The sequence below is a fragment of the Coregonus lavaretus genome, assembly GCF_964263955.1.
Source record: "Coregonus lavaretus genome assembly, chromosome: 1".
NCBI lineage: Eukaryota > Metazoa > Chordata > Actinopteri > Salmoniformes > Salmonidae > Coregonus > Coregonus lavaretus.
Window position 1 is genome coordinate 30,059,006 of NC_139988.1, and position 24,784 is coordinate 30,083,789.

The window sequence follows — 24,784 nt, forward strand, 5'->3', positions numbered from 1 at the left end:
TCAAAACTATGAAATAACACATATGAAATCATGTAGTAACCAAAACAAGTGTTAAACAAATCAAAATACATGTTATATTTGAGATTCTCAAAGTAGCCACATTTTGCCTTGATGACAGCTTTGCACACTCTTGGCATTCTCTCAACCAGCTTCATGAGGTTGTCACCTGGAATGCATGTCAATTAACAGGTGTGCCTTGTTAAAAGTTAATTTGTGGAATTTATTTCCTTAATGCGTTTGTGCCAATCAGTTGTGTTGTGACAAGGTAGGGTTAGTATACAGAAGTTAGCCCTATTTGGTAAAAGACCAAGTCCATATTATGGCAAGAACAGCTCAAATAAGCAAAGAGAAACGACAGTCCATCATTACTTTAACATGAAGGTCAGTCAATACGGAACATTTCAAGAACTTTGAAAGTTTCTTCAAGTGCAGTCACAAAAACCATTAAGCGCTATGATGAAACTGGCTCTCGTGAGGACCGCCACAGGAATGGAAGACCCATAGTCACCTCTGCTGCAGATGCTAAGTTCATTAGAGTTACCAGCCTCAGAAATTGCAGCCCAAATAAATGTTTCACAGATTTCAAGTAACAGGCACATCTCAATATCAACTGTTCAGAGGAGACTGCGTGAATCAGGCCTTCATGGTCGAATTGCTGCAAAGAAACCACTACTAAAGGACACCAATAAGAAGAAGAGACTTGCTTAGGCCAAGAAACACGAGCAATGGACATTAGACCGGTGGAAATCTGTCCTTTGGTCTGATGAGTCCAAATTTGAGATTTTTGGTTCCAACCGCCGTGTCTTTGTGAGACGCAGAGTAGGTGAACGGATAATCTCTGCATGTTTGGTTCCCACCGTGAAGCATGGAGGAGGAGGTGTGATGGTGTGGGGGTGCTTTGCTGGTGACACTGTCAGTGATCTATTTAGAATTCAAAGGCACACTTAACCAGCATGGCTACCACAGCATTCTGCAGAGATACGCCATCCCATCTGGTTTGCGCTTAGTGGGACTATCATTTGTTTTTCAACAGGACAATGACCCAAAACACACCTCCAGGCTGTGTAAGGGCTATTTGACCAAGAAGGAGAGTGATGGAGTGCTGCATCAGATGATCTGGCATCCACAATCACCCGACCTCAACCCAATTGAGATGGTTTGGGATGAGTTGGATCGCAGAGCGAAGGAAAAGCAGCCAAAAAGTGCTCAGCAAATGTGGAAACTCATGTTGGAAAAGCATTCCAGGTGAAGCTGGTTGAGAGAATGCCAAGAGTGTGCAAAGCTGTCATCAAGGCAAAGGTTGGCTACTTTGAATAATCTAAAATCTATTTTATTTGTTGAACACTTTTTTTTACTACATGATTCCATATGTGTTATTTCATAGTTTGATGTCTTCACTATTATTCTACAATGTAGAAAATAGTAAAAATAAAGAAAAACCCTTGAATGAGTAGGTGTGTCCAAACTTTTGCCTGGTACTGTACTTTCGTGTACAGCTAGCTGTATTGTAATATGTGCAGGTAGCATATACATTTTCATACAGTCCTTCCCTTGTTAATAGCCTTGTTGCTCTATATTTGTGCTATCAGTTATAGTATTGTGTACAATGGATTAATTATCTCTGTCTATCCAGTTTCAGAACCACTACCATTCTACTACCTTTCCCACATTCATCCCCATATGCATCTTCATATTCATCTTCCTCTGTGTGTTTAAATATATTTATTGTGTGATAATTCATGAGCTGCTTTATTCCCTTCTAACCGCGGGCAGTGTCAGTGAGTCAACAGTAAAATAGTTAGAGCTGGGTCGCTCTTTTTCAGCTGTGAATGCTGTGATGAAAGATAGCCTCATCGTTATAGGCATAGTCATGTGGTCATCGGATAATGGTGCTTTCATGACAATTGGGAATCCGAAAAAACAAGGTAAAATCATGGCGTCAGGGATTTTCAGTACGGAAAGTCGGAGCTCAAGAAATATGCGGTGTTCAAAACAACTGGGAACTCGAACTGGGAAGTCGGAAATCTCTGACTTTCGAGCGTTCAAGACAACTGGAACTCGGAAAAAAACGAGCTCCGACTGAGAAAATTCGTTTTCCCGAGTTCCCAGTTGTCTTGAACGCACGAAAGTCGGAAGTCGGTAAATTCCCAGTTGTTTTGAACCCGGCATTCAGCACATAATGACGCAAGTCTGTCCTTTCAATTGTGAAAAGAACACTAACGGTCACACCTTCCACAAACGTCCAATAGCAGATAAGCTAAACTAAATAAAATATAGACTCTCGTTACTGTCAATGACCCAAAGACTTCTGTAGCTAGAGGGCACACAATTCTGTCTCCATCTGGACTATTGAACAACAGGGTTGAATTAATTGGTGCACATCATAGCAAAACGTTTTGCACCGGGAAACGCAAACTCGTTTATTATTTGACAAATTCAGGTATGTCCCTCCCCGTTTCGGCCCGTTTGCTTTAGTTTGTTTCCAAGTGAATACAACCCAGCTATCTGCCCAGCTTGGCTGTCAAGTTATTATGGCCATAGACACACCCATCAAAAATAATATGTTATTACGTGGCTGGGTGGTTTAAAAATACCAACTTAACAACAATTATTTAAGACAAATGAACAGTTGCAAGTTGAATAGATGTCAGAAAAAAACAGTACACCTAAGGCTATCATTGTGCCAGCATAGATAACCATGGGCTATGCTCACGGAGGCCCGATCATTAGGCAGGATTATTGACGACGGCACTTTCTGAGCTAAACTGACCAAGATACACCTCCAACAACAACACATAAAACCTCACATAATTCTGCCCAAAAACAATGACCATTTCTCTCAACCAGTGGCATATGGGCTTTTTAGGTGAGCGCTGATTCCGGCCTTTGATAAGCAGTGCTCACTTTGTCAAAGGCAGGGGCGCAAAAATATTTTGCTTGTCCATTCCCAGCGCGCCTCTCCAGGCTGCCATTCGAAGAAACGCATCTCTGCAGCGCTCACCAACGTTCCGTAAAAAAAAAAACTAACATAAATCATATAGCAGATATAGGATATGGTAGAAAGAGTATGTGGCCTTTTCTGAAGCCTACAGGCTGGAGATAAAATGTATGACAATGTAATGAGACGGACACTTCTTACATCATGCAGGTTTCTCCGATCAAATAGCCTAACCTAAATGTCGCCAAATCAAATAAAAAATGTGCTGTCATGTTAACAAACAACATATCCTAAAAACAGGACAGGTCAAAGTAAAATGGACAATATGGAATGGACAATCACAACTGTTTTCCAGGAGTTTCAGCCCATTGTCAGTGGTTTCAATTTTTTGATAAACTGACCATAGTGAAAAATAAAATATTTCTGCATTCCCCGCTGTGTAAACACATTGCAAATAGGCTCGCGATAACTCCTGATAAAATTGGGTAGCTGATATGCAGAGCTTTTAAATAGCCAAATTGATTAATCACAGGAATCAGAACTAATAAAGCCAATGCAATGGCCTGTTTTACAAATGGGCATTCATAAAATTCCATTGCTGACCGACATGGTAGGCTATACCCCAGTAAGCAAGAGCCGACGTCTTTTGGACGTCTTTTTTTTGGTCTTGTCAGGTTATCTTTTTTGGTGTTTTACAAACGGTAGGCTGACCACATAAATGGGTATTCATAAAATCACATTTCAGGCAACACTGTAGGCTACATCTCAGTAAGCACAGACCGATGCCTAAGCCTTTTGGAAGTCTTTTTTTGCCTTGACTTCCACATCCACAGACATTGGTTTTTGGTCCAGTCCGGACCAAATCTGAACCAATTATAGACGTCTATGTTTGGTTCAGATTTTGTCCGGTCTGGACCAGCCTTGATTTGGTACAAACATAGACGTCTATAAATTACTTATTTTCAACTTTCATTCAGAACCAAAAATGAGCATGATTTTAGCATCAGCAAAATACATATTTTCAACATCCGGAAAATACATATTTCAACATTAATTCAGAACCAACAATTAACCTGATTTCAACGTCCGGAAAATACAGATTTTTTTACGTCCGGAAAATATACCTTTTCAACATCCTGGAAAATATGTATTTTAAACAGAAAATACCTTTTAACCTTTCATTCAGAATCTAATTTGAACCTAACTTCAACGTCTGGAAAATATGTATTTTTAACGTCTTTTCAACGTCATTTTGTTTACTGGGACTATTCTAGTTTTAGAGGCATTTTTTGGTTTCGCCTATTGTGGCAAAACTGCCAGGACCGGCCTGGCTATGCTCAATCCATTGCACCTTATGCATATGACTGAGCGAATTCGTCACTTTTTCCCTATCTCGATGAGTCACCTAACATGTCACTGTCATGAGTTCAATAGTGCGCCAGTGTTCCCACTGTGCGGTGTAACATTGGGTGTTTCTCAAAGGAAAGTATGAGGAGTCCCACCCACCTTCGTTAAATACATACAGGGGCTGAGCTTGAAAAATAGCCCAGCGCCGCCAGGAAGAGACGTCTATATTATAGCAAACCAAAGGTAAGTGTCAAACGAAATGCATTTTTCGCTTAAATCTAAGCTGAACTAGCTAGAATATATCAATCGTTTCCAGTAGCGATAGTGCATAATTAGTTAATTTTTCGAGTTTTTGACACATCGCATGGATACATTGATTTCTCTACTAGCGAGCCTTTTTGCGCGAAGGCTATACACAATATAACAAAATGTCTCATTGCACTGAGAACATGATAAAGTAGGCTAGGCCTATGGTTAGTTATGGGTCTACAGTAGGCTATTTGAAATGTATGTTTGAGTAATTTGCCTGACAACGACAGGCGGCTTCCAGGTCTTCTGTAAATTTGCTTTTGTTCTTCCGATTAGACTAGTGTGGAACCTTTACAACGTAGCAAAATTACAACTAAATACCTAATGTAAATTAAAGTTTTGCTGGCTACTTTACCACTAAAAAGTCGACCAAAAGTTTAGTGTTGTAATTGTATTTTTGCATGGTTTCGGTATTGACTGATAAAATATGAACGATCTTTTGCTTCTGTCTATCTTGAGTTGCTGTTCTGTCATTCGGTCACGGTACAGTGTAGGCTATTCCCAAAAGCCCACGACATACAGTAAAAGAGTTGGCTGAACTTTTGGTATAGGTATTCCTATACATTGGAGTCACTGAGGTTATTTTCAAACTATCTATTTTTGTACCAGTTCAAGGCCTCAACAGTAACACCCATAATTTGTATTGTATTGAACATGGGGAATATGCCCACACACTTCAGCACAATACCCACTCCCATTTGCCCAGCAAACATGGGTGTGCTTTACAGGGCCTTACACATATGGAGCCCATATGGCTACTTATATTTATACACAGATCTGTATAAATGTGTAACGTTCCTTACATTTGATCAATCAAAAGGTGCCACATTTCATTCTAATATATCAGAGCGATTGTGCCGGCTGGTAGCCTGTTTCTTCATTTAGGCTGTATTTGCCATTGATTTGTGGTTTGATTATTATGCAGGAGGCTAATAGCCTATGGGCTTTGGTGAGTATGCTGAGCTTGTGGCCTCTTGCATTGATGTCTTTGTGTCACAATTTCACTCCTGTATTACAATGTTGCTTGTTTACTTGAAATCTGTAGGCCTCAGGCCACTGATAGGAGAAAGGGAAATACATTTGTGTTGAAATTAGTATTAGTTGTAGATGGGTTAGATAGATGAGAAGCATGGTTGATTGCTTTAGCCTCTGCTGTTTGGACTTTGGCGTACTCTTTTAGTTTAATTTTAGGCTGTGGTCTAAGACTTGTGTGCATACGGTACACTCTTAGAAAAAAGGGTTCCAAAAGGGTTCTGTGACTGTCCCCATAGGATAACCCTTTTTGGTTCCAAGTTGAACTCTTTTGGGTTTCATGTAGAACCCTCTGTGGAAAGGGTTCTACATGGAACCCAAAAGGGGTTCATCAAAAGGTTCACCTATGGGAACAGCCGAATAACCCTTTTTTGTTATAGATAGCACCTTTTTTTTCTAAGATTAAATAGGTGATGTGTGACGGTGTGATAAGTTATGTAGTCCTTAAATCCATAAATATTATACTGTATCATCTACAGAAGGGGTGTCAAACATAGGACCCGCGAGGGGGTCCAATCCAGCCCGCGGGAGGTTTGAGAAAAAAAATATCTCCAAAAATGATTGATAGAGGACTATTTTTGGCACATTTTGACAGTGAGGAAATATAACACATTTTCAGTGCGGCCCTCCGGAACTCGTTGAATACCGAATGTGCTCCTTATGGTGGCACACCTTGGGTTTAGTCAGTGATATGAAATGTTCTGAAATAGAATGAATAGAGCTGACATGATTAGATCCCTGAAGATCCCTGAAGTACTGTAAGCCTCTGGTGGATGCTCTACAACTGGGACTGAAGATGCGCTTCAGCCACATGTTTCATGTAGTCCCGTGTAGCTCAGTTGGTAGTGCAAGGCGCTTGTGGGTTCCATTCCCACGAGGGGCCAGTATGAAAAATGTATGCACTCACTAACTGTAAGTCGTCTCTGGATAAGAGCATCTGCTAAATGACTAAAATGTAAATTATTCCCTATTCTTTCTGACAGACAGAAATGTATGGTGTAGAACAGATTTGACTATCTGAACATTCTATAACCTTACATCCTGCTGAACAGGCCCTTGACCTAGAACTGTGTTCCTATTCAAATACAACAACAGTCTGTCATTCTTTCCACTGTCACTAAAATGCAAATTATCAGAAGGAATACTTCCATGGAAACATAGGTGTCTGAGCAATGCAGCAAACACCCCACTTTCAAAGTAGGGGTGCACTTTTTTACCAGAAAATTATCATGATCCATTGGGTAATTTGGCATTTTCAGTTATTAGCAATGTTTTGAGCTAGTCTGTATTAAAATAGATATGCCAATTTTATATATTATATAATAATTAACAGATTGTATTTTGCACCTGCTCCCCAGTCACCTCAAGATGAATGGTTTTGACCACTTGAAAGTTTTGCTTTGCTCCAGTGCACCACTGATTTGTTTCAGTGCAGTTAGAAAGCACTAGATGCACCACTGGTGTTTAAAATGAAAAGGCACCTGCAAAATACAAGTATCTATTTTGTTGTGCTGTTGTTAAATTTGTATCATTGTTTCATGTCCGATGGCGTTGGTCCAATGGTGTTACATATCATTTGAACTGTGCGCACCACGAGCAAATTCATGGCCTGTTCACACTTTACCTTAGCCCAGGGCTTAGAGCCTCCTTAGCCTAAGGGAGATTTTAGCCCGGGGCTAAGCAAGTGTTCACACTTGTACATTCTAAAGTGGGCTAGCACCAACCCAGGGCTAGCTGGCCATGCTCAAGAGCAGGGTTAGCACCGATTTATAGCCTCAGAAAAAATAACCTGTTTGAATCAGTGTCAAGAACAACGCCTAGAATGCTTACTGTCCAATCACAAAAGCTGCACTGTCACTTAATTTACATAGCTATGGTTGTGATGCCTAATGCGTTCTGCACGTTATTTGGTTAAGCAAATCTATACTATTTCATCCTTCCATCTGAGGACAAAAAACAAAATACTTTCATCTGTACAAAACATTGGTTGCTATGCAGCAGGCTGGCTAACGTCTTCTCACTTAGCCAAATAAAGTTACAAACTCTACATCTGGAAGAGCAGTAAACGCTCAATGTTCGTCTGTTTTTATTTACATTTAATTGGATATATCCATGATGATAATAATAGTGTTGCATGATTTTGCCTGGATCAGAAAAGTTGATATCTCGTTCTTGCACAGTCAAAGCATTCTCTGTACAGGGGCGAGATCGAATTTCAAAAGTTTAATATCGTTTCCGAGGTCAGACAGGCAGAGAGCAAGGTTTATACAAACCATCACTGTTGGAAATCAAATGCTAGGCTAGAAGCAATATGAAATCTAAAGGATAAACGCCGACGTTCTGAACATTACCATGGAAATAATGGACGACGCCTGTTGCTGAAAACAGCTGGTCAAACTAGAAACATGTGGGAGGATTTGACAACATAGAGCCACTTGAGGGACCAGAGAAATTCATGTTCATCACTCACCACGTTAGGTCATCATCAGATGCTCTCTGCAAAAACAAATCAATGCTAGCTACGTTTTTTTCCTCACTGGACCAGCCTTTACAATGTATCCAATTTCAGTTTGTGTAGTTGCTGGTTTAGCTTTCTGTATCTTTGTAGCAAGTAAGGTCTGCATGCATGTGTAGGCGCATATTGCGTCATGATTGCAAGATATCTTTTCCAATTTATCTGGTTTTAATGTCCATTATTGAATGCCCTTCTAGCCAATCAGAAACGAGTATTCGACAACTCTGTGGTATAATTCTAAAGTATACAAGTGTAATTTTCCTCCACAAGCTGTCTACAGGCATTTAACACCATTCTGCATTTTTTTGGGCATATATTTTCCAATTTCAATCGGTTAAATCACATTGGTAAAACGTTTTCATGCAGTTACAAAAGTAATAGTCCTGGCTGAGCCCCATATGCGAGCTCAGCAGTGCACCATGGCCGAAATCGCGGTTACAAATCAAATTGTATTCGTGCTTTGTAAACAACAGGTGTGAACTAAAAGTGAAATGCTTACTTTGCCAAGATAATCCATCCACCTGACAGGTGTGGCATATCAAGAAACTGATTAAACAATATCATTACACAGGTGCACCTTGTGCTGGGGACAATAAAAGGCCACTCTAAAATTAGCATGTTTTGTCACACAACACAATGCCACTGATGTCTCAAGTTGAGGGAGCATGCAATGGGCATGCTGACTGCAGGAATGTCCGCCAGAGCAGTTGCCAGAGAATTGAATGTTCATTTATCCACCATAAGCCACCATAAATCAAAGTTCACATTTGTAATTGTACTACATTATTGTGATCACATTATTTGTGACAGAAAGAAGATGAAAACTTAATGTGCAATTTAACAATGCTTTTTCTTAACTTACCAGGTACAAAATTAAAATCCTTATTGGGTAAAACAATATTATTCCTCCCATTTCCGATTTCATTTCCTCATAATCATGCGATATCCTGGTCACATTCTTAACAGTTTGGCCTGTCAATCAATCACTGTTGGTGGGACTGTCAGGGGAGGGGCAGGATATTTGTGAGAGTCACAGAGTTGGTAGGGTTTCAGACATCGATCACTATGGGAGGGATTTTCAGGGAACGGGGCGGTATGTTTGAGTCACAGGGTAGGTAGGGTTTCAGACCTGTCAATTCTCAAATCAAATCACATTTTATTTGTCACATGTGCCGAATACAACAGGTGTAGATCTTACAGTGAAATGCTTACTTACAAGCCCTTAACCAACAATGCAGTTTTAAGAAAAATAAGTGTCAAGTAAAAAATAGATGAATAAAAAATAATTAAAGAGCAGCAGTAAAATAACAGTAGCGAGACTATATATACAGTGGGTACCGGTACCGAGTCAATGTGCGGGGGCACAGGTTAGTCGAGGTAATTGAGGTAAGATGTACATGTAGGTAGAGTTAGTGACGATGCATAGATAATAAACAGAGAGTAGCAGCAGCGTAAAAGAGGGGAAGGGGGGCGGGGGGGACAATGCAAATAGTCTGGGTAGCCATTTTATTAGCTGTTCAGGAGTCTTATGGCTTGGGGGTAGAAGCTGTTAAGAAGCCTTTTGGACCTATACTTGGCGCTCGGGTACCACTTGCCGTGCGGTAGCAGAGAGAACAGTCTATGACTAGGGTGGCTGGAGTCTTTGACAATTTTTAGGGCCTTCCTCTGACACCGCCTGGTATAGAGGTCCTGGATGACAGGAAGCTTGGCCCCAGTGATGTACTGGGCCGTACGCACTACCCTCTGTAGTGCCTTGCGGTCGGAGGCCGAACAGTTGCCATACCAGGCAGTGATGCAACCAGTCAGGATGCTCTCGATGGTGCAGCTGTATAACTTTTTGAGGATCTGAGGACATGTACCAAATCTTTTCAGTCTCCTTATGGGGAATAGGTTTTGTCGTGACCTCTTCACGACTGTCTTGGTGTGTTTGGACCATGATAGTTTGTTGGTGATGGGGACACCAAGGAATTTGAAGCTCTCAACCTGCTCCACTACAGCCCTGTCGACGAGAATGGGGGCGTGCTCGGTCCTCTTTTTCCTGTAGTCCACAATCATCTCCTTTTGTCTTGATCACGTTGAGGGAGAGGTTGTTATTCTGGCACCACATGGCCAGGTCTCTGACCTCCTCCCTATAGGCTGTCTCATCGTTGTCGGTGATCAGGCCTACCACTGTTGTATCGTCAGCAAACTTAATGATGGTGTTGGAGTAGGGCCGTGCAGTCATGGGTGAACAGGGAGTACAGGAGGGGATTGAGCACGCACCCCTGTGGGGCCTCCGTGTTGAGGAAAAGCGTGGCAGATGTGTTGTTACCTACCCTTACCACCTGGGGGCGGCCCGTCAGGAAGTCCAGGATCCAGTTGCAGAGGGAGGTGTTTAGTCCCAGGGTCCTTAGCTTAATGATGAGCTTTGAGGGCACTATGGTGTTGAACGCTGAGCTGTAGTCAATGAATAGCATACTCACGTATGTGTGCCTTTTGTCCAGGTGGGAAAGGGCAGTGTGGAGTGCAATAGAGATTGCATCATCTGTAGATCTTTTGGGGCGGTATGCAAATTGGAGTGGGCATAGAAGTAATTTAGCTCGTCTGGTAGGCTTGTGTCACTGGGCAGCTCTTATTATTGGGGGTGGGACTTGCTTCCATTCAGGTCCGGACTCTGTGCAGGCCAGTCAAGTTCTTCTACACTGATCTCAACAAATAATTTCTTTATGGACCTAGCTTTGTGCATGGGGGCATTTTCATGCTGAAACGGGAAAAGGCCTTCCCCAAAGTTGGAAGCACAGAATCATCTAGAATGTCATTGTATGCTGTAGCGTTAAGATTTTCCTTCATTAGAATTAAGGGGCCTAGCCCGAACCATGAAAACAGCCCCAGACCATTATTCCTCCTCCACCAAACTTTACAGTTGGCACTATGCATTGGGGCAGGTAGCGTTCTCCTGGCATCCGCCAAACACAGATTTGTCCGTTGGACTGCCAAATGGTGAAGCGTGATTCATCACTCCAGAGAACGCGTTTCCACTGCTCCAGAGTCCAATGGCGGCAAGCTTTACACCCCACCAGCCGACTCTTGGCATTGCGCATGGTGATCTTGTGTGTGTGGCCGCTCGGCCATGAAACTCATTTCATGAAGCTCCCGACGAACAGTTATTGTGCTGACTTTGCTTCCAGAGTCTGTTTGGAACTCGGTAGTGAGTGTTGCAACCGAGGACAACGTACTACGCGCTTCAGCACTCAGCGGTCCCGTTCTGTGAGCTTGTGGGGCCTGGAGGCGAAAGAAACGCATACCGGTTTAGGTGAGGTGCTGGCTAGCGGAGTAGAACACTTGAAAAAGAAAAGGAGAGCCGCACACTCTAGGAACTCTAATGCAATAATTTTATAACCAGCGCTTCAACAGCCAAGCTTGTGTGGCCTACCACTTTGCGGCTGAGCCGTTGTTGCTCCTAGACGTTTCCACTTCACAATAACAGCACTTACAGTTGACTGGGGTAGATCTAGCAGGACAGAAATCTGACGAACTGACTTGTTGGAAAGGTGGCATCCTATGACAGTGCCACGGTGAAAGTCACTGAGCTTTTCAGTAAGGCCATTCTACTGCCAATGTTTGTCTATGGCGATTGCATGGCGTTGTGCTCAATTTTATACACCTGTCAGCAACGGGGGTGGCTGAAATAGCCAATTCTACTAATTTGAAGGGTGTCCACATGCTTTTGTGTATATATAGTGTAATTATTATGGCAAAACCTACGAAATTGTTGTGTTCTGGTCATAAATATGGATTCCCCCTGTTAAACAGTGTAGAATTGTAGGAAAAATTTATAAAAAAATTCAAAAATATTCGGAAGTCCCCCAGATCCCCCACCCCCCACCGCCCTCTCAAGCTTTTGCACCCACACTTTCAGTCAAACTCAAGCACCCAGGCATGGAACCATGGATGGAACAAGTTGGCATGTTATGAAATAGGAGTATGGGTTTTTCACACACAGCAGCATAATCTTGGTGTCAAATAACAAGCAGTTCTGCTGCCACCACCAAAAGTAACAAAAGCAAACGAGTGTCAAGGTTGCAACTAGGTCTTTAAAATATTATGAAAAACAATTCAACAACATCAAAAAGGGCTTCAAAATTTCATAAAAAGGCATTCTTCCATTATAATACATTATTTCTCAATTACTATTCCAGATACTTACAGTGCCTTCAGAAAGTTCACACCCCTTGTCTTTTTCAAAATGTTGTTGTGTTACAGTCTGAATTTACAATTGATTAAATTGAGATGTTGTGTCACTGGCCTACACACAATACCCCATAATGTCAAAGTGGAATTATGTTTTTAGACATTTTTACAAATTAATTCAAAATGAAAAGCTGAAATGTCTTGAGTCAATAAGTATTTAACCACTTTTTGTTATGGCAAGCCTAAATAAGTTCAGGAGCAAAAATGTGCTTAATAAGTTGGGTGGACTCACTCTGTGTGCAATAATAGTGTTTAACATTAGTTTTGAATGACTACCTCATCTCTGTACCCCACACATACAGATAATTGTAAGTTCCCTCAGTCGAGCTGTGAATTTCAAACACAGATTTAACCACAAAGACGAGGGAGGTTTTCCAATGCCTCACAATGAAGGTCACCTATTGGTAGATGGGTAAAAAAAAAGCAGACATTGAATATACCGTTGAGCATGGTGAAGTTATTAATTACACTTTGGATGGTGTATCAATACACCCAGTCACTATAAAGATACAGGCGTCCTTGCTAACTCAGTTGCTGGAGATGAAGGAAACCGCTCAGGGATTTCACCCTGAGGCCAATGGTGACTTTAAAACAGTTGCAGAGTTCAATGGCTGTGATAGGAGAAAACTGAGGACGGATTAACAACATTGTAGTTACTCAACAATTCTAACCTAAATGACATAGTGAAAAGAAGGAACCCTGTACAGAAAACAAATATTCCAAAACATCCTGTTTGCAATAAGGAATGTGGCAAAAAAATTAACTTCATGTCCTGAATACAAAGCATTATGTTTGGGGCAAATCCAACACAACACATCACTGAGTACCACTCTTCATATTTTCAAGCATGGTGGTGGCTGCATCATGTTATGGGTATGCTTGTCATCGGCAAGGACTACAGAGTTTGTTTTTTTTAGGATAAAAATAAACGGAATAGAGCTAAGCACAGGCCAAATCCTAGAGGAAAACCTTGTTTAGTCTGCTTTCCACCAGACACTGGGAGATGAATTCACCTATCAGCAGGACAATTACCTAAAACACAAGGCCAAATATTCACTGGAGTTGCTTACCAAGACGACATTGAATGTTCCTGAGTGGCCTAGTTACAGTTTTGACTTAAATCGGCTTGAAAATCTATGCCATGACTTGAAAATGGCTGTCTAGCAATGATCAACAACCAACTTGACAGAGCTTGAAGAATTTAAAAAAGAATAATGTGCAAATATTGTACAATCCAGGTGTGCAAAGCTCTTAGAGACTCAGAAAGACTCACAGCAGTAATTGCTGCCAAAGGTGATTCTAACATGTATTGACTCAGGGGTGTGAATACTTATGTAAATTAGATATTTCTCTATTTCATTTTCAATAAATGTGCAGAAATGTCAAAAGTGTTTTCACTTTGTCATTATGGGGTATTGTCTGTAGATGGTAGATGAAAAACATATATTTAATCCATTTGAATTCTGGCTGTAACACAACAACATTTTGAATAAGTTAAGGGGTATGAATACTTTCTGAAGGCACTGTATGTGTCTCAAAAAGATAATTTCTGAGTTTCTTTGTGGTAAAGTTCAGGAAAATACTCAATTTCATGAATGTAGTTGTTCCATTTTCATACAGTGGCCCAACCCATAAATTGATATTGTTAACAATTAAACCATCAGCCCAGGAAATCACGATTCCTTCCTGCTTAATAGGTCATCCTGGGGAATTTAGCCGTGTTTCTTCTCCCCAGCTAAACTCCATTGAGAGGGGAGTGGCCCACTGTGTATTTTCCTGTCATCATAACCTAACCCGGAACAGAAAAACTCCTAACAAAATGCATTTACACATAAAAAAATAGGCCTTACATTTGGATATTTTTCCTTATTTCAGACCATAAACCATGAGCTATCCAGGATACCCCACTCAAGCTGGTGGCTACCCCCCACAAGCTGGTGGCTATCCCCCTCAGCCGGGCGCCTACCCACCCCAGGCAGGAGGTTACCCACCCCAGGCAGGAGGTTACCCACCCCAGGCAGGAGGTTACCCACCCCAGGCAGGCGGCTATCCCCCTCAAGCAGGTGGTTACCCCCCACAGGCTGGTGGTTACCTCCCTCAGCCTGGAGCTGGAGGGTACCCAGCCATGCCCCCAGCAGGTAAGGCCTCAGGACAACAGATCATTATATGTCTAATATATGCACATACAGCATGTTTTATAGGTGTTATACATGATATGTAATATAATCTTAAGGCAGACAGACAGACAGAGACACGTATACAGAGACAGATAGATGGAGGGACTGAAACATTAAGAGATGGTCAGGTAAAGAGGATAGGCTACTGATGGACAGACTCAGAGACTGTGTCCTCTTGTCTCAGGCCCAGAGATCATCATGAGGTTTAGATTTAATGTTGTGCTGCAAGCGTTGTGTTCTCTAAACAACCTCCGCTGTGCTGAGAGACAACACTCACAGACTAACTAGTGACTGACACAGGCCTCCCATTATGTGTGCCCTGAGTATCACTCTGCTGACTAGAATTGGCAAGTGTAAACAGTTCATTGCTAGTCCTGGTGTCTCATTCCAAAGCCAATTTAATACTGACCAATTTCCTTACCTCTCTGCCCTAGCAGAATCACCAGATATTTGTTAAAACTTCTCTAGTATGAAGTTTAAGCACTTTCTATGTTCTATTGAAAACTGAACAATTATCCTCTGGTTTCTGGTAACAGCTGATTGAAGGATTTATTGATTTATTAATCAATTGTTTGATTGGTTGACTCCAATCATATACAACCACAACATCAAAGCAAAACAGTACATACTGTTGTAAAACAGTAGTAATAGTACATAGCAATTTGTCAGTGATTTGCCATAAACAGTTTAGTGACATGCCCATTTATGTCATCTGTTGCAGGTAGTTGGGCAGGTGGTGCTGGTTTCCCCACCATAGATAATCTGTCCATCCCTGGATTCAACACAGGCAATCTCCCAGCCATGGTAAATCTGGCATGAAAATACACATGGAGAATATTCACAACATATGCCTTGAATTCATCCCTATCAGATGCTTGCATTACATATTTCAGTTAACATGAATTGCACGGCCAATATTGGAAATCCCAACCCAATTATTGACCGGTAAGAGTTTTTACCCAGGTCATCATCTTTTTCTCATATCTATCTATGTTGCAGCTTTCTTGTTAACCTTCCTTACAAGTCTCTGTTGCATGACGAAAAGAATGTAGCTCATGTTTATTAGCTCAGATAGTGCTTCAAAAACATAGTCATTTGCTTCAACCTTCTCTTTCACTGTCGTAATCCTTCAAAACTCCATGTTTTGTATCATTTCTTTGTTGCATTGTCTTTTATTGTCTCTATAATCAAAAAACAAAAGCAGATGATTAATCGACATCTATAAAACATAATTGATCATCTACAAAACAGCTTTGCTTGCATATTAATTGAAACCAATCAGCTTCCTGCCTGTGCACATTTTATTGGATGCCCATTTCTCCTGCTCCAATCACATGCCAACCAGATCTCAGCAGCCATGTTCACCCCTGGTGGATACCGCCACCCTGCCCCCCAGCCCCCTAACCAACAGCCTTGTGGCCTGTACCCCCAGCCAGGAGGGCAGATGCCCCAGCCTCAAGGCCCAGGCATGGGCTACCCAGGCCAGCCCATGCCTGGCTACCCACAGGCACCCTCACCCAACCCCTCCATGCCTGGTTACGGAGGAGGACCAGCGCCTAACCAGCCCATGCCAGGGTACCCTCAAGCCCCATCACCCAACCCGTCCATGCCAGGATATGGAGGTGGAGCCATGCCCGTCTCTCCTGCCATTAATGTAAGAGACACTGGGAAGATTTAACCCTATTGTGACAATAGTCCTTCAAAATACAATTTAGGACAGGTAGACATCTGGTTAAGTGTCCATACTTTATCCATGGGTTTAAACTTGAAAACCTGAGTGTTCTGCACTAATATTGATCGTGCTTCTATAGTTTTCTTACTCTTCTTGAGATGTCAATGATTAGAGATTTTGCCAGGAGTTTTACTGGCAAATATCACTGACAGGGTAAAGCAATCTGGTAACATTTCGGAAAAATTCCCTTTTCTTTCAGAGAGGATTCCGGGGAACCATCAAGGATTATCCAGGAGCAGACCCACTGAGAGATGTGGAGGTTCTGAGGAAAGCCATGAAGGGCTTTGGTGAGTTGGTTACATAGGCCCAGTCCAGAAACAGCCCCTAGCCCCTTATACTGGTGTCTAGTGAGTGACTTAGACCCTGTCCAGAAACAACCCCTAGCCCCTTATACTGGTGTCTAGTGAGTGACTTAGACCCTGTCCAGAAACAACCCCTAGCCCCTTATACTGGAGTCTAGTGAGTGACTTAGACCCTGTCCAGAAACAACCCCTAGCCCCTTATACTGGTGTCTAGTGAGTGACTTAGACCCTGTCCAGAAACAACCCCTAGCCCCTTATACTGGTGTCTGATGAGTGACTTAGACCCTGTCCAGAAACAACCCCTAGCCCCTTATACTGTAGTCTAGTGAGTGACTTAGACCCTGTCCAGAAACAACCCCTAGCCCCTTATACTGTAGTCTGGTGAGTGACTTAGACCCTGTCCAGAAACAACCCCTAGCCCCTTATACTGGAGTCTAGTGAGTGACTTAGACCCTGTCCAGAAACAGCCCCTAGACTTTTATACATGGGTCCAGTGATTGAATTAGTGTAGTGGGCAGCAATATTTGACAGTGTATATGATATTATAAGTACCTCACATGTGACTTGTAATAAGACTAAGCAATTAGCCTATTAAAATGGTTATCTGACTCATAAAGATAATTAGCAATATGCAAAAGACTACAGTTGAACCATGTGCAATCGAGTATTATGTGTTTACCTGACTAAGATCAAGGAATGGTCATGAGAAGCGAATATCAAAGCAAGTATTATTTCATAACTTTGTAAAATGAATGGGTTGACATACAAGGCATAAAGCTTAAGTTACAAGGCAATACTGACATTAACAAAGCATTATTCTAGGCATATAGATTCTAAGGTTAACTTACAACGCCAAGCATGGACAAAGAGATGCTTACTAGCCAGAGGCCTAGAAGCCTATGAAATTAGAATTGATCATACAACCTTCCTCCATGGACTGGATACAGGATAAGAGACTGAACAAAGGCATTTAATTCCATTTATAACAGGTGTAACCTTTCAACCCAAATCCAACCACCTTTGACCAATCAAATGATACCAAGTTTACAGTGTAACCTGACCACCAAGGCCCGATCTCCACAGGGTGTCACAGCATTGAAATGCTTCTGTGGGGGATGAGACCAGTGTAAATATGACAGAATTCCTGAGAGGACCATAAAACCTTTTTGCATATAGTAATTCAGAATTCACCCTATACAGATACACGTAACCACAGAGATCATACATGCATATAGTTAGCATCAGAGTTATCCTCAGTGATCAAGTTTCAGATAAATACCAGACATGGATACTATAGTATTATTCTATCACATTCAATAGTCAGTCTTCTGAATACTGTAACAGAGAGAAACATTTTGGCCCTTCAGAGGTGGAAGGGCTGACTAGTCCTTTGGCATTGTCTTCTGTCTTCCAACTCCAGGTGTCAGAGAGCACATAAATTAGGGCCTAGCCTACATTAGGCCCTATCTAATCTTGGAACCAGAAACAAATATTACATGTGTAATGGCCAGATGTCATGAGAGAATAGGTCCTGTCCAGAAACAACCCATTGCCAGTCCCTTATGCAATACACACTTGTGTAGATCTGAAAGGATTGGATAGGTATAATCAACACTAGCAATTACGTTGTCTTCTATCATTGATCCTTCGATCTTTGAATGACTTAATTATGTATGAAGACCTGGTAATGTTATTTGCTGAGCTATGCTAGTAAAAATAAATTATAAACCCACCAAGGGAAATGGGCTATTTTGAATGTGTGTTCTGACAGTCAACTTGTCCTACAGGTACTGATGAACAGGCCATCATAGACCTGCTAGGGAGTCGCTCCAACATACAGCGTGTTCCCCTGCTCATGGCCTTCAAAACCTCCTACGGAAAGGTAATACAGTCATAATGACATTATACTACATTGGTACAATATTCTGAACATTTTCTTATAGCTTATTTCTTATCATAGAAAGACAATAGTGACCATGACTATAAATGTTTCAAATCATTTAATTTCTTATTATGGGAAAGTATTTGGAAGGAGTAGGCTCGACTCTTGGTTACTTAAAAAAAACGTGGTACTTTATTTATCTAAGTTGAGTTATTATGGAACAATTAAAATAATGAGTGTTACAGCATCATAAAATGGTCTGAATATGTGCCCTGAAGTGAGGGTCAGACTGCATTCTCTAGTGTGTGCCAGTAATCTCTAAACAGCAGCTGTTGGTTCTGCTAGTAAACGACGTAGCTGGGGGATTTGATTCCATCAGACCCCATTATAGCAGTACCCGGAACACATATGGCACAGCAGTTGAACACAGATAGCATTAGTGCTTGAAGTGGACTGAAGTATGTACCACCACTCATTTTGGGTGCCGGTACTCTTTGTGTACATTTGCCGCTACTCGTCATATTTCAGAGCCAATATTCTAAAAGAGGTGCCAGTACTCAAGCAGTACAGAAAATGACGGTGTCGATATTCAAGTCATAGAACAGTGAAGGTGTTTCTTCTCTGTACTGCTGAGCTCCGGCCCACCTCAAGAACTGCTTGGATAGCATTGAATCATACCAAGCTTGTATCCCCCTACCTTCCTAGGATCTGGTTAAGGATCTGAAGTCAGAGCTGTCAGGGAACTTTGAGAAGCTGGTTCTGGCCATGTTGAAGACCCCAGCCCAGCTTGATGCATACGAACTCAGAGGCCATTAAGGTTTGTGAAAGGGTTTTCATAATCACTGACATGGATATTCCCTCTTAGCGTGTGTGTGTTTGCGTTCGTGCATGCATGCAACAAGTGGAATGTTTTAGTTTTGTGGTTGACACAACTAGCTAAACTAGTTTAAGGAACAGAGAAAAACAAACCAAATCATATTTGGTAAATAATATTAATGTTGTAAACCTACCAACTGTTCTCGACTGTATGTTCTGACAGGGTGCAGGGACAGATGAGGCTTGTCTGATAGAGATCCTGTCCTCTCGCTCCAACGCAGAGATCAGAGAGATCAACATGGTCTTCAGGACAGGTAAGTTCCTCAGGCAGACAGGCAGACAGGCAGACAGGCAGACAGGCAGACAGGCAGACAGGCACTACATGGAGAATAGGACTAGTGTACTGCACTGTACTGTGTAAGAAAGCTGTGTGTGTTATTTCAGAGAATAAGAAGTCACTGGAAGATGCCATCAGTGGGGACACCTCAGGACACTTCCGTAGACTCCTCATCTCTTTGGCCCAGGTACAGCCTATGGCCCATAGATATAGAATAATGTATACATTAGAAATACATACTGTATATACATAGGAATACATACAGTACATATAGATGTATGATTAATTATGTGCAGGGCCAGCTCTAGCCTTTTGGGGGCCCAAAGCGAGATTTAGTTGCCCCCCCCCCCCCCTGAAATTCTACTCATTTTGCCATGGGGCAGAGATACTTTGTGCAGTTTTATAACAAATGTTATACAATTCTACTCATTTTGTCATGGGGCAGAGAGACATTTTTGAAGTTTTAAAGCTAATTCCCTGCAATTCTACACATTTTGCCATGACTTAGGCCATGTTGATGATATCTGAGTGAGAGTGACTAACAAAATCAATGGGGGCCCCCTGGAGGCCAGGGCCCTGCGCGCCCGGTCGGTATTCGGCCATGATTACTACAAGGTTTACATAACTGGCTAGACTAATTTACTAATCTAAGAATTGTTAGCTGACATGGTTCATTGAGTGACTGTCAGTGACTGACAAAACAATAGAAAAACTGCTGATGCACAACCAAATTTCTAACTTGCACGTTGTGTATTCTACTATTCTAACCCTCAACAGTAAGTTGAGACCCCGAGTTCCAGTCGGGATCCCTAAGCGATCGCTTATGTCACTTATGCCTGGAGCCAGCCCTGTTTATGTGTTGTGTTTGTGCTCTCAGGGTAATCGAGATGAAAGAGAGACTGTGGACATTTCTGTAGCCAAACAAGATGCCCAGGTAAATGACCATTTATCTATAATGAACCTTGTGACGTCTAATCCACATACTGTATTGTGTCTTCAACATACTTAGGGACAGGTGTTTTTCATGACCATTTGAGCAGGAAAAAATCTGGACACGACACAGCATACTTTAAATCTCTACCATCTCATTGAAAGACGCCTGTGTGTATTGTGTGCCCTCTGTCCAGGCCCTGTATGCTGCTGGGGAGAACAAGGTGGGAACAGATGAGTCCAAGTTCAATGCCATCCTGTGTGCCAGGAGCAAACCCCACCTCAGAGCAGGTAACTACAGGGGAGAGGAATGGTACTGTGACAACAGAAGTAAAATATCAATTAAATGTACACTCAGTGGCCAGTTTATTAGGTACCCGTTCATGAAAATGGTTTGTTCCTACAGACATTGAGTAACGTGGCCGTGGCTTGCTATATAAAGCAGGCAGACAGGCATCAAAGCATTCAGTTACTGTTTGATTGAACGTTAGAATGGGCAAAACAAGTGACCTAAGCGACTTTGAGCGTAGTATGTTCGTCGGTGCAAGGCGCACCAGTTCCAGTACCTCAGAAACGGCCGGCCTCCTGGGCTTTTCACGCACGACAGTGTCTAGGGTTTACAGAGAATGGTGGGACAAACAAAAACATCCAGTCAGCGGTAGTTCTGTGGGCGAAAACAGCTTGTTGATGAGAGAGGTTGAAGGAGAATGGCAAGAATTGTGCAAGCTAACAGACGGGCCACAAACAGCCAAATAACGGCACAGTACAACAGTGGTGTGCAGAACGGCATCTCAGAACGCACTCGTCAATCCTTGTCACGGATGGGCTATTGCAGCGACCACACCGGGTTCCTATCAACTAAAAACAAGAAGAAGCGGCTCCAGTGGGCACGCGATCATCAACACTGGACAATTGAGGAATGAAAAAATATTGCCTGGTCTGACAAATCCTGGTTCCTGTTGCGTCATGCTGATGGCAGAGTCAGGATTTGGCGTAAGCAGCATGAGTCCATGGACCCATCTTGCCTGGTGTCAACGGTACAGGCTGGTGGTGTAACGGTGTGGGGAATTTTTTCCTGGCACACGTTAGGTCCCTTGAAACCAATTGAGCAACGTTTGAACGCCACACCTTGTAGAATCCATTCCCCCTTCAGAATTCAGGCTGTTCTGGAGGCAAAGGGGGGGTCTGACCCGGTACTAGATGGCCACTGTGTATATGAAATATCAGTCCTCTGGTGCGCTCCGCTCATCTTGATTTGTAGCTTTTGCCGCTACCTTATCCGTGTATGTGTGTGCGTGTGTGCGTGTGCGTGCATACATGTAGTGTTCCATGAGTACCAGCAGATGTGTGGCAGAGACCTAGAGAAGAGCATCGACAGAGAAATGTCTGGAGACCTGGAGAGTGGAATGGTGGCTGTGGGTAAGAGGACACCTTTCGGTTAACACACACACATGCACTCTCACACCCATGCAGGTCTATCCAGAGTCACACCTACACGTCTCTATGCAGACACATACTAACACTCTGTCACACCCATAACAACACACACACGCAGAGAGCGACATACCCAGATGTATGTATAAGGGATTACCCAAAAAAAACTTGTACAATGGTTCCACCCAATTACTGAATGGGGTTTCACCGTTTTGACGTAACAGTAGTGGGGAATTTCTTTCTAAGCCAAATGTGTTGAATGTCTTAACACCCATAGCTTACTCATTCTTATTGTTAAAAGGTGTTATAGAAGATGCTATAACAATATGTGAGTTGTCACACTCTGTTGCTGTCTGAATGAGTCATTGTTGTTGTGTTTTCCTTCACTTGGCTATCATTGCTCAGGTTAATGGTACAGTAACTTGCTTTTAGATTCATTTGACTGAATGACATCATTGTTGTTATCTGACTATGTATCAAGAGATACTCACTCTCCATACACACTTCATAGTGATGATGTGTTGTTTGCTTGTTCCATTATGCATGATGTTTGTCCGTACAGAAGTCATGTTGATGTGATGTTTGAAAATGAATTTCACCCCTCTGACTGTATTTATCAAACTACATTCATATATTTTCATATATGCTGAGTATACAAAACATTATGAACTCTTTCCATGATATAGACTGACCAGGTGAAAGCTGTGATATCTTATTGATGTCACCTGTTAAATCCACCTCAATCAATGTTGATGAAGGGGAGGATACAGGTTAAAGAAGGATTTTTAAGCCTTGAGACAATTGAGACATGGATTGTGTATGTGTGCCATTCAGAGGGTGAATACCCAAGACAAAATATTTTAGTGCCTTTGAACGGGGTATGGTAGTAGGTGCCAGGCACACAGGTTTGTGTCAAGAACTGCAACACTGCTGGGTTTTTCACACTCAACAGTTTCTGGTGTGTATCAAGAATGATCCACCACCCAAAGGACATCCAACCAACTTGACACAACTGTTGGAAGCATTGGAGTCAACATGTGGAACGCTTTCGACACCTTGTAGAGTCCATGCCCCGAAGAAATTGAGGCTGTTCTGAGGGCAAAAGGGTTTTGTACACTCAGAGTATTTTCAAGGTCCGGTTTCAGATATGACTTTATGTACAATATTTTCAGTTTATCCCTTCATGTCATTTTAAACTGTTAGTTTTGTTTGTTTTTGAGAGTTTCCTTCAACACACGATATCAGTCACCTTGTCTCAAGTCTGTTTGTGCTCTTGCCAACTCCATTACTTAAATTTCCAAGCTAAACATTTGGCATGACAATGACTGACTAGGAGTTGGCATTGTAGCACAAACAGACTGGGCCATGTTATCAGTCCCTCCCTCTGAAGTAGGCGGGTGCTAGTCTAAGGTTCAGTAGGGTGATTAGTACATGCTGGGCATTCTAACCTTCTGCTCTCTCCATGTTCCAGTCAAGTGTATTAAGAACACACCCGCCTACTTCGCTGAGAGACTTTACAAGGCCATGAAGGTAAGACGCCCCGTTTATGTCTGTCTGTCTGGACTGATTACAAAATACTGTACATACAGAACAGAACAACAAAACTGTCCACGACTGATAAGTGCACACTGATAAGTGTTATTACAGTAATTGCTTCTGATAACTGTACTCTTCAAATCAGTGCTAAGGTCCAGCCTGACCTGTGTGTGTGTGTGTCTGTGTGTGTGTGTGTGTGTGTGTGTTTTTTCTCAGGGGGCCGGGACCAAGGACAAAACCCTGATTCGGATCATGGTGACCCGTTCTGAGGTGGACATGCTGGATATCCGTCAGGAATACGTCAAGACATACGGCAAGTCGCTCTACACAGACATCTCTGTAAGTATCTCTCCTCATCACTACACACATACACACACACCTACACACACCAATACATCAATAATGCTACTGCTATAGAGAAGGTTGGGCATTCTAGTATGATGTTCTGGACTAGTTTGTTGATGTGTTTGTGTTGTTGTTGTTGTCTATGACAGGGAGACACCTCAGGGGACTATAAGAAACTGCTGTTAAAGCTGTGTGGAGGGAGCGACTAGAGGACCCATGTCAGCTCTCTTTACAGGATCTCCCCCACGCCATCTATCTATCTATTAAGCTAATCTATGCATGCACCACAATCAGCAATAATGCATGCCAGGCTATCCATTTTCTTCAAAGCAACTTTTATCACATGTTATGATATGAGAACCTATCATAAAAGCTGCTCCTTTTCTATATTTTTTATGAGCAAGAAAGTATATATTTTTCCATAAGTGTAACATCTGTGCTGGATATTATAACTTAGTCTGGCTAAAAATGCCCTTAAATGTGCAACTTTGATTAGATTAGAATTGGAATTTAAATCAATATGTATTTTATAAAACGTTTTTATTTAACAAACCTGTGCCAATATTATACATATCTAATTGTACAAGTTAACTCCGTAGTAATTGGTTTAGTTGAGCAATGTTAAATAAATTACTCTGAAGTCTCTGAAGTCAGAATACTTAGCAGCTAAAATACCAAAGTGGTCCTTTTTATATTTGTGTTTATATGGTGTGTGTGTGTACACTATCATTGTTTGTTTTTTTACTCTTTTTTTTTCACTACACTCACTCATGCTGTCTGCTTTTTGCTACAATCTCTTTGAGCATATCTGTCAATCTAACTTTTAACTTAAATCTCATTGCATCACATTTCAGTAACGGTGCTCTGATGAATATTACATCTGAAAATAAATGTTGAGAAACACGGCTGTTGTTTCCCCTAA

General features: G+C 41.9%; 1 pseudogene across 1 annotated transcript; it reads left to right on the top strand.

The window, feature by feature from the left end:
• The first annotated feature begins 4,442 nt into the window (after positions 1–4,442).
• On the top strand, positions 4,443–24,767 carry LOC311108420 (annexin A5-like; annotated as a pseudogene). The gene is made up of 15 exons (XR_014615190.1): positions 4,443–4,528; positions 14,247–14,509; positions 15,270–15,352; positions 15,981–16,202; positions 16,480–16,567; positions 18,370–18,464; positions 19,170–19,281; positions 19,504–19,594; positions 19,725–19,804; positions 20,495–20,551; positions 20,745–20,838; positions 21,871–21,966; positions 23,453–23,511; positions 23,734–23,856; positions 24,012–24,767. The product of XR_014615190.1 is annotated as an annexin A5-like (transcript).
• Positions 24,768–24,784: the final 17 nt, after the last annotated feature.